The 18647-nt window shown below is 44.8% G+C and overlaps 1 long non-coding RNA gene across 1 annotated transcript; it reads right to left on the bottom strand.

The window, feature by feature from the left end:
• Positions 1–15525: 15525 nt before the first annotated feature.
• On the bottom strand, positions 15526–16955 carry LOC125545253 (uncharacterized). Its single transcript, XR_007299936.2, has 2 exons — positions 16123–16955; positions 15526–16029 (listed from the first exon to the last, which is right to left on the bottom strand). It is a non-coding gene; the product is annotated as an uncharacterized LOC125545253 (long non-coding RNA).
• Positions 16956–18647: the final 1692 nt, after the last annotated feature.

Raw genomic sequence — 18647 nt, 5'->3', positions numbered from 1 at the left:
CATATAACTAAAGCATTTCTACACACGACTTTGACCAACTTGGCTTGGTAATCCTACATGCAGTCAGGCTCTGATACCAAAGCTATCAGGACCCCGATTCCAAGTCACATTGATATAGCCAGTAACACCTCATATCACTTTGCGGCCTCACGCACGGTATTCCCACGGGTGTCGCCTTACCATGGCCCGGGACCGTTTGCGCCTTTTGACTCACGTATATGATAGTGTCGCTAGCATCCAGATGACAGAGAACCCGGGCCAACATGACTAGTCGTGAACCCAAAGTGGCACTAACTTACGGAAACATGCATACATGAATCAACATCGAGCATGTCGGTCAGCAACGTGCGAATCCGGGCTGTAGTACTGGGCTAACAGGACTCCGGTGAACCGGGCTGTAGCAGGCTAGGCAGGACTCCGGATGTCACCACGTGACATTTCCCCGAAGGGACAGGCACAGGAACGAAGTGAATCACATGCCGGCCAGTCAAGTGTTCGGGAGCAGTAGTGCAGGGCTAGCAGGACTCCGGTGAACCGGGCTATAGCGGACTAGTATGGCTCATGGAAGCACAAGACTACATTTCCCCATAAGAGAATCTACCAAGGATAAACAACTAGGTTGTCGGATCCCACACATACCAAGAATTTCAATCATACACACAATATGCTCGATATGTGTAAATACAACATGGCATCACAACAAGACTCTACGACTCAAAGTATTTATTCATTCGGCTCCGAGGAGCGAGATATTACAAACATGGGTCTCATGACCCAACATTCAAAGCATACAAGTCAAAGCACATGTGGAAGCTTAACATGTCTGAGTACAGACATCTACAAATGAAAAAGGCTGAGAAGCCTGAGTATCTACAAGACCCTGCCGAGGGCACAAGATCGTAGCTGAGGTATCAAGCTAAACGTCGAAGTCCACACGGAACTACTAGTGACACTGAAGTCTCTCTACAAAAACATAAATTAAGCAAACGTGAGTACAAATGTACCCAGCAAGACTTACACCAGAACTAGCTACATATGCATCGGTATCAACAAAGGGGGTAGTGGAGTTTAACTGCAGCAAGCCTGTTCTGACTCGGTGCCAATCCTTAACTACATCTGCAAGTAACTCTTTTAAGGTGGCGCACACGAGTCCACATATTCACCATAACAATACACCACTATGGATCCGCTCCTGTCTCCCTACGAGGACGCCATCCATAGCACTCATGCTTATCTTGCGCATTTTAGAGTATCCACGTTCACTTGTCTATGAACTATGCAAGGGGTCCAAGTTTCCATATCCGAGGAATCCGGCTATTCGAATAGATAATGATAACCCTGCAGGGGTGTACTTCTTCACACACGCTCTCACCACTTATCACCATGTACACGTCATGTATCTTGGCAACCTTCAAGCGGAAGCCTGGCGAGGGTGTCGTGTTGAGGATCGTAGCAGAAATTTAAAATTTTCTACGCATCACCAAGATCAATCTATGGAGTAATCTATCAACGAGGGGAAGGGGAGTGCATCTACATACCCTAGTAGATCGCTAAGCAGAAGCGTTGCAAGAACGTGGATGAAGGAGTAGTACTCGCAACGATTCTGATCGCGGTTGATTCCGATCTATGCGCCGAACAATGGCGCCTCCGCGTTCAACACACGTGCAACCCGGTGACGTGTCCCAGGCCTTGATCCAGCAAGGGGAGAAGGAGAGGTTGGGGAAGACTCCATCCAGCAGCAGCACGACGGCGTGGTGGTGGTGGAGGAGCGCAGGACTCCAGCAGGGCTTCGCCAAGCACTACGAGAGATGAGGAGGGAGAGAGGTAGGGCTGCGCCAACAAGGGAAGAACTTCGTGTGTTGGGCTGCCCCTTTGCCTCCACTATATATAGGGGGAGAGGGAGGGATGTGCCCCCACCTAGGGTTTCCACCCCAAGGGGTGCGGCAGCCCTAGATCCCATCTAGGGTGGCGGCCACAAGGGGGGGAGGGGGAGGCGCACCTCGGGTGGGCCTTAGGGCCCATCTACCCTAGGGTTTGCCCCCTTCCCCTCTAGGAGGCGCCTTGGGCCTTGGTGGGAGGCGCCCCAGCCCACCTAGGGGCTGGTCCCTTCCCACTATTGGCCCATGTAGGCCTCCGGGGCCCGTGGCCCCTCCGATGGACCCCCGGACCCCTCCGGTGGTCCCGGTACACTACCGGTGATGCCCGGAACACTTCCGGTGGCCAAAACCATACTTCTTATATATCAATCTTTACCTCCGGACCATTCCGGAACTCCTCGTGACGTCCGGGATCTCATCCGGGACTCCGAACAACATTAGGTAACCGCGTAAATACTTTCCCTATAACCCTAGCGTCATCGAACCTTAAGTGTGTAGACCCTACGGGTTCGGGAGTCATGCAGACATGTCCGAGACAACTCTCCGGTCAATAACCAACAGCGGGATTTGGATACCCATGTTGGCTCCCACATGCTCCACGATGATCTCATCAGATGAATCACGATGTCAAGGATTCAATCAATCCCGTATACAATTCCTTTTGTCTATCGGTAAGATACTTGCCCGAGATTCGATCGTCGGTATCCCGATACCTTGTTCAATCTCGTTACCGGCAAGTCTCTTTACTCGTTCCGTAACACATCAGCCCGTGATCAACTCCTTGGTCACGTTGTGCACATTATGATGATGTCCTACCGAGTGGGCCCAGAGATACCTCTCCGTTACACGGAGTGACAAATTCCAGTCTCGATTCGTGCCAACCCAACAGACACTTTCGGAGATACCTGTAGTGTACCTTTATAGACACCCAGTTACGTTGTGACGTTTGGCACACCCAAAGCACTCCTACGGTATCCGGGAGTTGCACAATCTCATGGTCTAAGGAAATGATACTTGACATTAGAAAAGCTTTAGCATACAAACTACACGATCTTGTGCTAGGCTTAGGATTGGGTCTTCTCCATCACATCATTCTCCTAATGATGTGATCCCGTTATCAACGACATCCAATGTCCATGGTCAGGAAACCGTAACCATCTATTGATCAACGAGCTAGTCAACTAGAGGCTTACTAGGGACATGGTGTTGTCTATGTATCCACACATGTATCTGAGTTTCCTATCAATACAATTCTAGCATGGATAATAAACAATTATCATGAACAAGGAAATATAATAATAACCAATTTATTATTGCCTCTAGGGCATATTTCCAACAGTCTCCCACTTGCACTAGAGTCAATAATCTAGTTCACATCGCCATGTGATTAACACTCACTGGTCACATCGCCATGTGACCAACATCCAAGAGTCTACTAGACTCAATGATCTAGTTCACATCACTATGTGATAAACACTCAAAGAGTTCTGGGTTTGATCATGTTATGCTTGTGAGAGAGGTTGTAGTCAACGGGTCTTGCCATATTCAGATCCCTATGTATTACACAAAACTTTATGTCATATCATAGATGCTGCTACCACGTTCCACTTGGAGCTATTCCAAATTGTTGCTCCATTATATGTATCCGGTATTTCTACTCAGAGCTATCCGGATAGGTGTTAAGCTTGCATCGACGTAACTCTTTACGTCGAACTCGTTATCATCTCCATAACTGAGAAACATTTCCTTATTCCTCTAAGGATAATTTCGACCTCTATCTGGTGATCCTCCCCTAGATCACCTTTGTACCCTCTTGCCAGACATGTGGCAAGGCACACATCAGGTGCGGTACTTCAGCATGGCATACCGTATAGAGCCTATGACAAAAGCATAGGGGACGACCTTCGTCCTTCCTCTTTCTTCTGTCGTGGTCAAGCTTTGAGTCTTACTCAACTTCACACCTTACAACTCAGGTAAGAACCCCTTCTTTGACTGATCTATTTTGAACTCCTTCAAAAACATGTCAAGGTGTGCGTTCTTTGAAAGTATCATCATGCGTTTTGATCTATCTCTATAGATCTTGATGCCCAATATGTAAGCAGCTTTATCCAGGTCTTCCTTTGAAAATCACTCTTCAAACAACCGTTTATGCTTTCCAGAAATTCTACATCATTTCGAATCAACAATATGTCATCCACATATACTTATCAGAAATGTTGTAGTGCTCCCACTCACTTTCTTGTAAATACAAGTTTCTAGCAAACATTGTATAAACCTAAAAGCTTTGATCACTCCATTAAAGCATATATTCTGACTCCGAGATGCTTGCTCTAGTCCATAGAAGGATTGCTGGAGCCAGCATACCTTTTAGCATCCTTAGGATCGACAAAACCTTTTATTGTATCACATACAACTTTTTCTTACGAAAACTGGTAAGAAAACTTGTTTTGACATCCATCTGTCAGATTTCATAATCGAAAAATACAGCTAATGCTAACATGATTCCGACGGACTTAAGCATCGCTACGGGTGAGAAATTCTCATCGTAGTCAACTCCTTGAACTTGTGAAAAGACTCTTTCCCACAAGTCGAGCTTCATAGACGGTAACATTACCGCCCACGTCCGTCTTTTTCTTAAAGATCCATTTATCTCAATGGCTTGCCGATCATCGGGCAAGTCCACCAAAGTCCATACTTTGTTCTGATACATGGATCCCATCTCGGATTTCATGGCTTCTAACCATTTGTCAGAATACGGGCCCACCATTGCTTCTCTATAGCTCGTAGGTTCATTGTTGTCTAACAACATGATATCTAAGACAGGATTACCGTACCACTCAGGAGTAGTACATATCCTTGTCGACCTATGAGGTTCGATAGCAACTTGATCCGAAGCTTCATGATCACTATCATTAACTTCCTCTTCAACAGACGTAGGCGCCACAGAAAACATCTTTCTGTGTTGCATCACTCTCTGGTTGAAGTAAAGGTTTGACAACCTCATCAAGTTCTATCTTCCTCCCACTCAATTCTTTCGAGAGAAACTCCTTCTCGAGAAAGGACCCGTTCTTAGCGACAAACAATTTGCCCTCGGATCTGAGATAGAAGGTATACCCAACTGTCACCTTTGGGTATCCTATGAAGATGTGTTTGTCCACTTTGGGTTCGAGCTTCTCCGGCTAAAGCCTTAAGCATCGCAGCCCCAAACATTAAGAAACGACAACTTTGGTTTCTTGCCAAACCAATGTTCACACGACGTCGTCTCAATGGACTTATATGGTGTCCTATCTAAAGTGAATGCAGCTGTCTCTAACACATATCCTCAAAATGAAAACGATAGATCGGTAAGAGACATCATAGATCGCACCATATCTCATAAGGTTCGATTACGACGTCCGGACACACCATTTATCTGTGGTGTTCCAGGTGGCTTCAACTGTGAAACAATTCCACAATGTCTTAAGTGATTGCCAAACTCATAACTCAGAAATTCTCATCGATCAGATCGTAGGAATTTGATCTTCTTGTTATGATGGTTCTTAACTTCACTCTGAAATCACTTGAACTTTTCAAATGTTTTAGACCTGTGCTTCATTAAGTAAATATACCTATATCTACTCAAATCGTCAGTGAAGATGAGAAAATAGCGATACCCACCACACGCTTCAATTCTCATTGGATCACACGCATCAGCATGTATGATTTCCAACAAGTCACTTGCCCATTTCATTGTACCTAAAAATGGGGTCTTAGTCATCCTGCCCATGAGGCATGGCTCGCATGTGTCAAGCGATTCAAAATCAAGTGACTCCAAACATCCATCGACATGGAGTTTCTTCATACATCTTACGCCAATATGACCTAAGCGGCAGTGCCACAAGAAAGTGGTACTATCATTATTAACTCTACATCTTTTGGCGTGAACATGTGTATTACCATGACTGAGATTCAATGAACCATTCACATAGGGTGCATGACCATGAAAGGTATTATTCATGTAAACAGAATAACCATTATTCTCTAACTTAAATGAATAACCGTATTGCAATGAACATGATCTAATCATATTCATGCTCAACGTAGACACCTGATAACATTTATCTAGGTTCAATACTAATCCCGAAGGCAGATGGAGCGTGCGATAGTGATCTCATCAACTTTGGAAACACTTCCAATACACATCGTCACCTTGCCCTTAGCCAGTCTCCGTTTAGTCCATAGCTTTTGCTTCAACTCACCATTAATAGCAACTGAACCGGTATCCAATACCCAGGTGCTACCAGGAGTACTAGTAAGGTACACATTAATAACACGTATATACTTTGTTGAAGTTGCCAGCCTTCTTATCTACCATGCATTTGGGGTAATTCCACTACCAGTGACCGTTTCCCTTACAATAGAAGCACTTAGTCTCGGGTTTAGGTTCAACCTTGGGTTCTTTCACTGGAGCGGCAACTGGTTTGCCATCCATGAAGTTTCCCTTCTAGCCCTTGCCCTTCTTGAAACTAGTGGTCTTGTTAAACCATCAACACTTGATGCTCCTTCTTGATTTCTACCTTTTGCGGTCTTAAGCACCGCAAACAGCTCCGGGATCAACTCCATCCCTTGCATGTCATAGTTCATCATGAAGATCTAGTAGCTTAGTGATAGTGGCTAGAGAACTCTATCAATCACTATCTTACCTGGAAGTTTAACTCCCACTTGATTTAAGTGATTGTAGCACCCAGACATTCTGAGCACATGCTCACTAGCTGAGCTATTCTCCTCCATCTTGTTGGCAAAAGAACTTGTCAGAGGTCTCATACCTCTCAACACAGGCATGAGCCTGAAATCCCAATTTCAGCTCTTGGAACATCTCATATGTCTTATGGCGTTCAAAACGTCATCGGAATCCCGATTCTAAGACATAAAGTATGGTGCACTAAACTATCAAGTAGTCATCAGGACGTGTCTGTCAGGTGTTCACAACATCCACAGACGACGTTGTAGGGGTTTGCACATCGAGCGGTGCATCAAAGATGTAAGCCTTCTGTGTAGCAGTGAGGACACTCCTCGGACTACGGACCTAGTCCACATCATTGCTTACAATATCTTTCAACTTGGTCTTTCTCTAGGAACGTATTGAAATAGGGAGCTACAACGTGAGCTATTTATCTACAACATATTTGCAAAGACAATTTAGACTATGTTCATGATAATTGAGTTCATCTAATCAAATTATTTAATGAACTCCCACTCAGATAGACATCCCTCTAGTCATCTAAGTGAAACATGATCCGAGTCAACTAGGCCATGTCCGATCATCACGTGAGACGGACTAGTCAACATCGGTGAACATCTTCATGTTGATCGTATCTTCTATATGACTCACGCTCGACCTTTCGGTCTTCCGTGTTCCGAGGACATGTCTGTACATGCTAGGCTCGTCAAGTCAACCTAAGTGTTTCGCATATGTTCTGAGGCCATGTTTGTACATGCTAGGCTCGTCAACACCCGTTGTATTCGAACGTTAGAATCTATCACACCCGATCATCACGTGGTGCTTTGAAACAACGAACCTTCGCAATGGTGCACAGTTAGGGGAAACACTTTTCTTGAAATTTTAGTGAGGGATCATCTTATTTAAGCTACCGCCGTTCTAAGCAAATAAGATGTAAAACATGATAAACATCACATGCAATCAAATAGTGACATGATATGGCCAATATCATTTTGCTCCTTTTGATCTCCATCTTTGGGGCTCCATGATCATCGTTGTCACCGGCATGACACCATGATCTCCATCATCGTGTCTTCTTGAAGTTGTCTCGTCATCTATTACTTCTACTACAATGGCTAACTCTTTAGCAATAAAGTAAAGTAATTACATGACGTTTATGTTGACACAGAGGTCATAAATAAATTAAGACAACTCCTATGGCTCCTGCCGGTTGTCATACTCATCGACATGCAAGTCGTGATTCCTATTACAAGAACATGATCAATCTCATACATCACATATATCATTCATCACATCCTTTTGGCCATATCACATCACACGACACATGCTGCAAAAAACAAGTTAGACGTCCTCTAATTGTTGTTGCAAGTTTTTACATGGCTGCTATAGGTTTCTAGCAATAATGTTTCTTACCTACGCCAAAACCACAACGTGATATGCCAATTTCTATTTACCCTTCATAAGGACCCTTTTCATCGAATCCGATCCGACTAAAGTGGGAGAGACAGACACCCGCTAGCCACCTTATGCAACAAGTGCATGTCAGTCGGTGGAACCAGTCTCACGTAAGCGTACGTGTAAGGTCGGTCCGGGCCGCTTCATCCCACGATGCCGCCGAATCAAGATAAGACTAGTAACGGCAAGTAAATTGACAATATCGACGCCCACAACTGCTTTGTGTTCTACTCGTGCATAGAAACTACGCATAGACCTAGCTCATGATGCCACTGTTGGGGATCGTAGCAGAAATTTAAAATTTTCTATGCATCACCAAGATCAATATATAGAGTAATCTAGCAACGAGGGGAAGGGGAGTGCATCTACATACCCTAGTAGATCGCTAAGCGGAAGCGTTGCAAGAACGCGGATGAAGGAGTCGTACTCGCAGTGATTCCGATCGCGGTTGATTCCGATCTAAGCGCCGAACAATGGCGCCTCCGCGTTCAACACACGTGCAGCCCGGTGACGTCTCCCACGCCTTGATCCAGCAAGGGAAGAAGGAGAGGTTGGGGAAGACTCCGTCCAGCAGCAACACGACTGTGTGGTGGTGGTGGAGGAGCGCGGGACTCCAGCAGGGCTTCGCCAAGCACTACGAGAGATGAGGAGGGAGAGAGGTAGGGCTGCGCCAACAGGGGAAGAACTTCGTGTGTTGGGCTGCCCCTTTGCCTCCACTATATATAGGGGGAGAGGGAGGGCTGCGCCCCCACCTAGGGTTTCCACCCCAAGGGGTGCGACAGCCTTAGATCCCATCTAGGGTGGCGGCCACAAGGGGGAGAGGGGGAGGCACACCTGGGGTGGCCCTTAGGGCCCATCTGCCCTAGGGTTTGCCCCCTTCCCCTCTAGGAGGCGCCTTGGGCCTTGGTGGGAGGCGCCCCAGCCCACCTAGGGGCTGGTCCCTTCCCACTATGGCCCATGTAGGCCTCCGGGGCCGTGGAAACTCCCGGTGGACCCCCGGACCCCTCCGGTGGTCCCGGTACACTACCGGTGATGCCCGGAACACTTCCGGTGGCCAAAACCATACTGCCTATATATCAATCTTTACCTGCGGACCATTCCGGAACTCCTCGTGACGTACGGATCTCATCCGGGACTCCGAACAACATTCGGTAACCGCATACATACTTTCCCTATAACCCTAGCGTCATCAAACCTTAAGTGTGTAGACCCTACGGGTTCGGGAGTCATGCAGACATGGCCGAGACAACTCTCCGGTCAATAACCAACAGCGGGATTTGGATACCCATGTTGGCTCCCACATGCTCCACGATGATCTCATCGGATGAACCACGATGTCAAGGATTCAATCAATCCCGTTTACAATTCCTTTTGTCTATCGGTACGATACTTGCCCGAGATTCTATCGTCGGTATCCCGATACCTTGTTCAATCTCGTTACCGGCAAGTCTCTTTACTTGTTCCGTAACACATCATCCCGTGATCAACTCCTTGGTCACATTGTGCACATTATGATGATGTCCTACCGAGTGGGCCCAGAGATACCTCTCCGTTACACGGAGTGACAAATTCCAGTCTCGATTCGTGCCAACCCAACAGACACTTTTGGAGATACCCGTAGTGTACCTTTATAGCCACCCAGTTACTTTGTGACGTTTGGCACACCCAAAGCACTCCTACGGTATCCGGGAGTTGCACAATCTCATGGTCTAAGGAAATGATACTTGCCATTAGAAAAGCTTTAGCATACGAACTACACGATCTTGTGCTAGGCTTAGGATTGGGTCTTGTCCATCACATCATTCTCCTAATGATGTGATCCCGTTATCAACGACACCCAATGTCCATGGTCAGGAAACCGTAACCATCTATTGATCAACGAGCTAGTCAACTAGAGGCTTACTAGGGACATGGTGTTGTCTATGTATCCACACATGTATCTGAGTTTCCTATCAATACAATTCTAGCATGGATAATAAACGATTATCATGAACAAGGAAATATAATAATAACCAATTTATTATTGCCTCTATGGCATATTTCCAACATGTCGGCCACGACCTGACTAACCACACAAGTCTCTCGTCCAAGTTTATCGCCTATTCGGGTTCCATCCACAAGGAGATCCGGCCGGGGTGTCGTTCACGGCCCCAAACGATGTGGACAGGGTTCCCAAGCCCACCATCCGGGTGCCACTTGGTACACCAGGCCACTATGCCTAGTCTGTCCCAAGCCCACCTGTACCGGGTGCCACTTGGTAGACTACTAACACTACCTACAAACACTAGAAACTAGTTGCAACTCCTGGACAGAAATCGAGTTAATTAATAAGTCGAGAGAGCTTGGAGAGCCCGGAGCCCAATGTGTGGTTGTACCTGTTCATGGATCACAAACACAGAACTCAGTTCCTGAGGACGGCTGCAATGAGACAACCCACCATGTACTCCTACATGGCCTCTCACCGCTACCTTTACCATATCGTGTTCACACACTTAGCTCTCAACGGTAGGACATGTTCACCACATTCCAATTCATCCGCGATGAATCGAACCTGACTCAACTCTAAGCAGTAGCAGGCATGACAAACAAGCATGAATGAGTAGGCACATCAGGGCTCAAACAACTCCTAGTCGTGCTAGTGGGTTTCATCTATTTACTGTGGCAATGACAGGTCATGCAGAGGAAAGGGGTTCAACTACCGCAGCATGTAACAGTTGAATCGCTGTTGTCCTAATGCAGTAAAAGAGAGCAAGAGCGAGAGAGTGGGATTGTATTGGAATGAACAAGGGGTTTTTGCTTGACTGGCACTTCTGAAGATAGTATAGCTCTTCTTCGGTGTCATCGAACTCATCATCGAAACCACGTCTATCGAGAGGGGACAACTACCGGCAACAGAGAAGGAGAGCACAATCAATGCAATGCACAATATGATGCATGATCATGACATGTCAATATGTTGTGTTTTGAGCTAATGCAACTAGCAACATGTTAAATGGAGTTGGTTTGAACCCTAGGTTCAAATTCAAACTCCATATGTGAGGGTTTAAATGCCATTTATATGATTTGGCCTAAACAGCAGCCATAAGTTGTTCTAACATGCATGAAAATGGTACAGATGGATAGATTGGATTTTTCTGATCATTTTTCATATATAATTTATTTCATTCTGAGCTACGGTTGATTTTATATGATTTTTAGAAGTTTAAAACATTTTATGGAATTTCCTGTGAAAGAATAAATCCAGAAAAAGAGTTACTACGTCAGCATGACGTCGGGGTGACGTCAGCAGGTCAAAGGCGCCAGCCCAGGTCAAACCTGACGGCTGGGACCCACATGTCAGTGTAACAACTAACTAACAGAGTAGTTAGTGTTACGTTAGTACTAATCTAGGTTAATTAGGGCCTGGGCTCACTGGTCAGTGTCTAAACTAACTGTCACGGTTAATTAGCACTAATCTCAATCTAACTAAAGATTAACAAAGACGGGCCCGCACGTTAGTGACACAGGGGCTAAACCCGGTCAAACCCAATGCTGAGTGGGTTTGACCCTGTAGTAGGGCCCGCTGTCAGTGGCTATTAGGGTTGCTTAGGTGGCGGAGTTAGCGTCTAATGACGGCCACGTCGACACTCGCCGGAGCATGGCCGGTGACGACCACAGCCGACGGCGGAGGCACGCCGGAATCGCGGCTCCGGCGTCCATTCGACGCGCGGATGCATGCTGAGGGTGGCTGGCGCTCGCGCGCATCTAACGGAGCAGGTGGAAGGCCGTGGGGTGGACGGAGCTTGCCAGAAGTGAGCTCGCAGCGGCGCCGGAGTTCAGGTGAGTGCGGGGTTGCGCTACGGGGCGCTAGGGGGATAAGCTGGCAGGTGCTACACGCTCATGGGGGTTCACCGAGCACGGTGACGCGCTTAGGCACGGGCTGCGGTGCCCCTGGCCACGACGGTGAAGAACCATGGCGGCAGTGAGCTTTCGGCTCCGGTGGACAGTGGGGCTAGAGGAGGAGAACGACGGTGGGGAGAGAGCGGTTCGGTAGAGGAGCTCACGGCGGGGTCGTCGGTGATCTCAGCGTGCTCGGGGATGGCCTGGTGACGATGAATTGGTCGACAATGGTCGTCGATGCAGAGGGCGAAGATGGCGTCGACGACGGCGCTCTGGGGAGTCCAGCGTCATGTGGCTCGGCGGAGAGGACCGGGGTGTCACGGCGGAGCTCGGGGGCGCGTCGGAGAGGCTCGGAGATGGCTGTGGCCATGGGGGAGCTCGTCGGCGGCGACGACTGCGTTCGGTTGCGCTCGTGGAAGGGACTAGAGGGCGAAGGAGAGAGCAGAGAATGAGGGAGAGGAGCGAGGGGCCACAGGGCGTCTTCGTGGCATCGCTAGAAGGTCCGGGGAGGAAGCATGAGGTGGCTAGGGCAGCGTCGGCGCTTGCCACGCACCTGGTTGTCCTCCTGGCAGAGGAGGAAGATGACAAGGGGCGCTGGGGGCTGGGCCGACCACTTGGCGCGCTAGGTGGGCTGCACAGGTGAGTTGGCCCAGGTTAGTCTCTCTCTCTCTCTCTTTTATTTCTGTTTCCTATTTTTTTGCTATTTGTTTTGATTTAGTAATAATACTAAACCATTTCATAAAATCCTGGAAACAATTATGGGTGCTTTCTGAATTATTCTAGTGACCCTTAACAATTTCCAACATTTTTGGAGTATCTAAAATATATATAGCATTTAAATAGCTCCAATTCAAATATGTTTGAATTAATTCAGAGTCCAAATATGTCCTGCAAAAATGTGAACAATTTTTGGTAGATGCTTCCACCTTGATCCAGAAATGATGAACATTTTTAAAGGGCATTTTGAAATCGTTGAAAAATATTTTGGTTGAACCTATTTGAATTCCTTTTGATGCTAGGGTTGGAACATCCCCATTTCAAATTTCCATGAAAGTTAAACATGATGCAAACAAGATGCAAACACTAGGCAGCACCATAAGCTAGGGATGTGACAAAATGTAAGCGGTTTAAGAGCAGTTTTCAAAACAGTTTTTTCTTCATACAAAAAACGTGAATCGTATCTTCTATCGCATTTCTAAACCGTTTATCGGAATGAGGCAAATAATATGGCTTCGGAAATCTGCTGGAAAACCGCTCCTTCCACATGTTGAAAGTTTTCTCTAATTCCCTACGATTAAAGAGTAATTTGGAAAATCATAAAATTTCGCAAACCGAACAGCCGAGTTCGTATTTTCGTTGTCATTTCTAAACGGCTAATCCAATTGAGGCAAATGATATGGCGTTGGAAAGCTTATGAAAATGCGCTACTTTTTCATGTGGAAAGTTTTTTCTAATTTTGTACAGTTTAAGAGTAATTTAGAAAATGGTACAAGTTCCACCGAGTTCGTATTTTTGATCTATTTTTTAACCGTATGTCCGAATGTAGCAAATGATATGGCGTTGGAAAGCATGAGGAATTGCGAAACTTTTTGGTATATATTGTTTCTCCCAATTCCTTACTATTTTAAGTTAATTTTGAAAATGGCTAAAACGTATTTTTGCCGCAATTTCTACAAACTTTATCGGAATGGGGCAAATAATATACTGCTGAAAAGCTATGGAAAATGTGAAACTTTTTCATGTTGATGGTTTTCTGTGATTCCTAGCCGTTCTCAAGTAATTTTGAAAATGACAAGAACATTCGTTCTGTCTTTATCGCGAAACAGATTCTTCAAAAATGCACCACGTGAAGAACCTGAACTTCTCGACATGTCTACTTGAACTTCACTCTGTTTTTCACGTGCTTTTTTTGTTCATAGATCTCCATCCACTGCTCGTAGCTCTCCATCCAGTCACCGAAATTGAGCAAGTGATATACCGATGGGAAGCTGTTGTAAACACGCAACTTCCCCGTGTTGATCATTTTTTCATACTCGCGACGATTTTAAAAGTTTTTCATCTGATATTCATTCAGTATAGTAGGTGAACTTCCTGCTATTTTCACGTTGAACTTCTATGACGTATTTTTCATTTGTAATTTTCTCATCCATTCATCAAGTGTTACACAAATGGTTTTTGTTTTGTATAAACCTCTCTCACAATATATTTTTAACTTTCTCCGACAGAGGACTTGAACTTATATCAACAAACTTTTAGTCTTTTCTTTTTTATACTTTTTAATACAAAATGTACAATGTGTACTACATGAACTTCTAGCAGATATCAAGCTGAACTTCTCTCGGCTATGTGAAAATATCTGAGTCTTTTTATGAATATTAATCTAAATTTCTTAAAATTTTATGAAATTTTGAAGCGCTCTATTTTTAAACGTTGAACTTCTTGTTTCCATTCTTTAATAACGAGGAAAATCTGAGTTTTCTATAGTCATCGAACTTCTCCATCTTTTTAATTTGGACTTCCTGGTTTTATTTCTTAATCTTTTTTATGAAAATTGAAGCACTCTATTTTTAAAAATTGAACTTCTTGTTATTTAAGTTTTGAACTTCTTGTTTCCATTCTTTAATAACGAGGAAAATCTGAGTTTCTATAATCATCGAACTTCTCCATCTTTTTAATTTGGACTTCCTAGTTTTATTTCTTAATCTTTTTTATGAAATTTTGAAGCGCTCTATTTTTAAAAGTCGAACTTCTTGTTATTTAATTATTGAACTTCTTGTTTCCATTCTTTAATAATGAGGAAAATCTGAGTTTTCTTTAATCATCGAACTTCTCCATCTTTTTAATTTGGACTTCCTGGTTTTATTTCTTTTAGTAATGAAAAAATCCAACTTTTTGATAGACATCGAGCCACTCCATTTTTAAATTTGAACTTCTTTTATGTATTTTTAGAAATGTGAAAATTGGAGTTTTGTTAGAAACATCGAACTTCTTCATTGTTTCAAATTGAACTTATTGGTTTTATTCTTTATTAACTAGAAATTTTGTTTTTCTAAATAAATATCAAACTGCTCCGCTTTTTCAAATTGAATTCTTTGTTTTATTCTCGATTAACGAGATAACCTGAGTTTTATTTATATATATTGAATTACTCTTTATTTATTAAATTGAACTTTCTTGATTTTAATCTTTAGTATTGGGGAAATCTATGTCTCCTAGATTTCTTTAGAAATGGAAAAAATATATTTTTATAAACTTTTTTAATTTTGCTATTTATGTAATATGAGCTTCTTTGTTTTGTACTAAATACTTGAACTTCCCCATTATTCAAATTTGAACCTTTGTTTTTTAGAAACAAGAGAAAACCCATTTGCTTATTAAACTGTTTTAAACTATTCCTAAACTACAACCTTGTACAAGCAGCACTAGCGCCACATCACACAGCTTTTTATTCAACTGCTGAGTAAATTTCTTAGGTTTTTTATTTATATATAGTAAATTGTACACATATTACTGAACAGACAAAATTACTGTCAGCAAATCGTCTCACAAATGAAACTCAAGTCAGATGCTCAAACATAAAGAAACAATCAAGAATTTAGTCTGTGACGCAAACCTTTAAACAGAGAAAAAAATTAGTTGGTGAATTTTGGACAAAGCAATGCTCTTTTACCCACACTAGGTGTTCTCTATATAAAACCAAAAGGATATTATCCTTTGAGAAAACACTTGCAATCTCCAACTCACCATTTTCTTTTTCGTCTTCTTCATTGTGTGCCCATATCCCAAGATCTACTAACGCTAGCAACTTTGTTTGTGTAAAATAAAAGCACAACCAAACGTCAGTAGTTTGGTCTTCAGAGCGGATTTGGCTACAGTGCACTAAAAATGCTCTCCGAATGTACTAAAAAAATATATCTTTGAACCTTGTTTCCCCATTATCTCTGAATTGTATTCCTCCTAAAAACTTTTGTGTGATTTTCTTGTGCAAAATAGGCCGAGCTGGTCCGTCATGGTGGTGAAGCACCCAAGAAAAATTAGCACTCCACGGCGTTGATGCATTTTGGAGAAGAAAACTCATGTTTTCCAATATTGAAGGACCTGTGAAAATGAGCCAACATATCACAACACCAATTTTTTTGCATCTGCAAGTACGTCTGAACTTCACACAAGAAAATCACTTAGAAAATGGACCTTGGGGGCCTCATGTGCTGGGCAGTGTCAGGTGAGTTTTTTGGACGACGCTAGATAGTGTAGTTGAACGGCTGGCTAGTCCTTGAAGTAGAAAATCGGTGCATGATCCCAGGCAGCAGAGGGGACTAGGAGAGGCTGGACTGCAGCCACAGCGGCGGTTGGACTGATTGGCGTGGTGCTGGATCGAGGGAGGCCGTCGTCGAGCTTCTCACAGGGGGGTTGGGACTTGACCAATCCGGCGGTTACCTGGGTCACGGGAACCGACTGTGAGGTGTTGGCTAGTTTGTTGAACGGCTGCACATGGCTAGAATGGAGGAACCGAGGGTGAGGTACAACACGGGTGGCTGGCGGCGGTGGGAGAGCACGGCGTCTGCATGCAGGTCCTGCGGTGGGGATCCAGGACTCCAGCCAGCGCCGGTGAGGCTAGCGGGATGATGGCGGAGTCGCGGAGCTTTGGGATCCAGGAGGCGGCGGCATCGTGAGGGGATCCGAGGGCGGCTCCGGGATGGGGCAGGTGCTGGCTGCGGTGGGTAGTCCAGCTGGATTTGGGCGGGGGCGGGCGGCGGGGTTGCGGGAGGAGGCGTTGGGCCGGTTTGCTGCGGGGGTCTGCGGAAGGAGGCCGGTGGATGGCCGCGAGTCGCAAGGTTGCCGGGAGCAGCGGCATGCGGGGTCGCGGGGGCTCCGGCGCAGTTCGGGCTTGTGGCGGCGGTGCGTCGGGTGGGTGGGAGGGGCGCCTGCGATCCTGGCGGGAGGTGCGCTGGTGGCGACTGTGGAGGGGGGCGGGGAAGGTGGGGATAAGGTGAGAATGGGGATCGTGGAGTGGAGTGGTCATGGGGTGGGTGGAGATCGTTTTTTTATTTCTTTTTTCGTCCGTCATATCGGTTCGGGAGTTCGGCAGGATCCTGTCGGCTCCTATATAGGACGCTGTGATCCAAATAGTTATTCTAATCCTAGGATTAGAATAGTGTTGTCCTATATATATACGTATGTATATATATATATTGTTGTTCTGTATGCAATCCCATCACACAACACACACGTCTTATTAGCAGTAATTGTTTGTGTTATAATCGGTATTCACACACATTTCTGATTACAGACCTGTTTGCCGCGTATCACACACATCTTGTTCATTTGAACAGTTTCTATTCTCATGTCTCAACGCAAACAGTTCATTTGAGTGAACCGCATGCCGTATATCGCACACACCTTTGATCTGGCTGACCGTTTCCATTGTGTTGCCTAATCACAAACAGTTCACCCAAGTGAACTGTATGTTGTACATTGCACACACCTTCATCTGGCTGCCCGTTTCTTTTGTTCCTCCTCATTACAAACAGTTAATTGAGATGAATCGTATGCCCTGCATCGCACACGCAACTAAAATCTGAACCGTGTTTGATGCATCCTCCATCGCAAACATTTTGCACCTTTTTGATGGTTTTTACACCACCGTTTGCGATTATGGCATCGCACACAGTTTCTTCGAAGGGTCTCTGATCATAGTGTCGCGTTAGCAGCATCCTGCAGTAGTGCTTGATGCCTAGTATATAAGCAGCTTCACCGAGGTCTTTCATTGAAAAATTCTTATTCAAGTATCCTTTTATGCTATTCAGAAATTCAGTATCATTTCCGATCAACAATATGTCATATATATATAATATCAATAAAGCTACAGAGCTCCCACTCACTTTCTTGTAAATACAGGCTTCTCCAAAAGTCTATATAAAACCATATGCTTTGATCACACTATCAAAGCGCATATTCCAACTCCGAGAGTCTTGCACCAGTCCATCAATGGATCGCTGGAGCTTGCACACTTTGTTAGCACCTTTTGGATTGACAAAAGCTTCTGGTTGCATCATATACAACTCTTCTTTAAGATATCCATTAAGGAATGCAGTTTTGACATCCATTTGCCAAATTTCATAATAATAAAATGCGGAAATTGCTAACATGATTCGAACAGACTTAAGCATCGTACGGGTGAGAAGGTCTCATCATAGTCAACTCCTTGAACTTGTCGAAAACCTTTTGCAACAAATCGAGCTTGGTAGACAGTAACATTACCGTCAACGTCAGTCTTCTTCTTGAAGATCCATTTATTCTCTATGGCTTGCTGATCATCGAGAAAGTCAACCAAAGTCCACACTTTGTTCTCATACATGGATCCCATCTAAGATTTCATGGCCTCGAGCCATTTCACGGAATCTGGGCTCATCATCGCTTCCTCATAGTTCGCAGGTTCGTCATGGTCAAGTAACATGACCTCCAGAACAGGATTACCGTACCACTCTGGTGCGGATCTTACTATAGTTGACCTAGGAGGTTTGGTAGTAACTTGATTAGAAGTTTCATGATCATCATCATTGGCTTCCTCACTAATTGGTGTATTTATCACTGGAACTGATTTCTATGATGAACTACTTTCCAATTCTAGAGAAGGTACAATTACCTCATCAAGTTCTACTTTCCTCCCACTCACTTCTTTCGAGAGAAACTCCTTCTCTAGAAAGGATCCATTC

The sequence above is a fragment of the Triticum urartu genome, chromosome 3A (genome assembly GCF_056163025.1).
Source record: "Triticum urartu cultivar PI428250 chromosome 3A, HENAU_Tu73, whole genome shotgun sequence".
Taxonomy (NCBI): Eukaryota; Viridiplantae; Streptophyta; class Magnoliopsida; order Poales; family Poaceae; genus Triticum; species Triticum urartu.
Note: the sequence above shows the minus strand (reverse complement) of the source record. Positions and strands in the feature narration are given on the sequence as shown.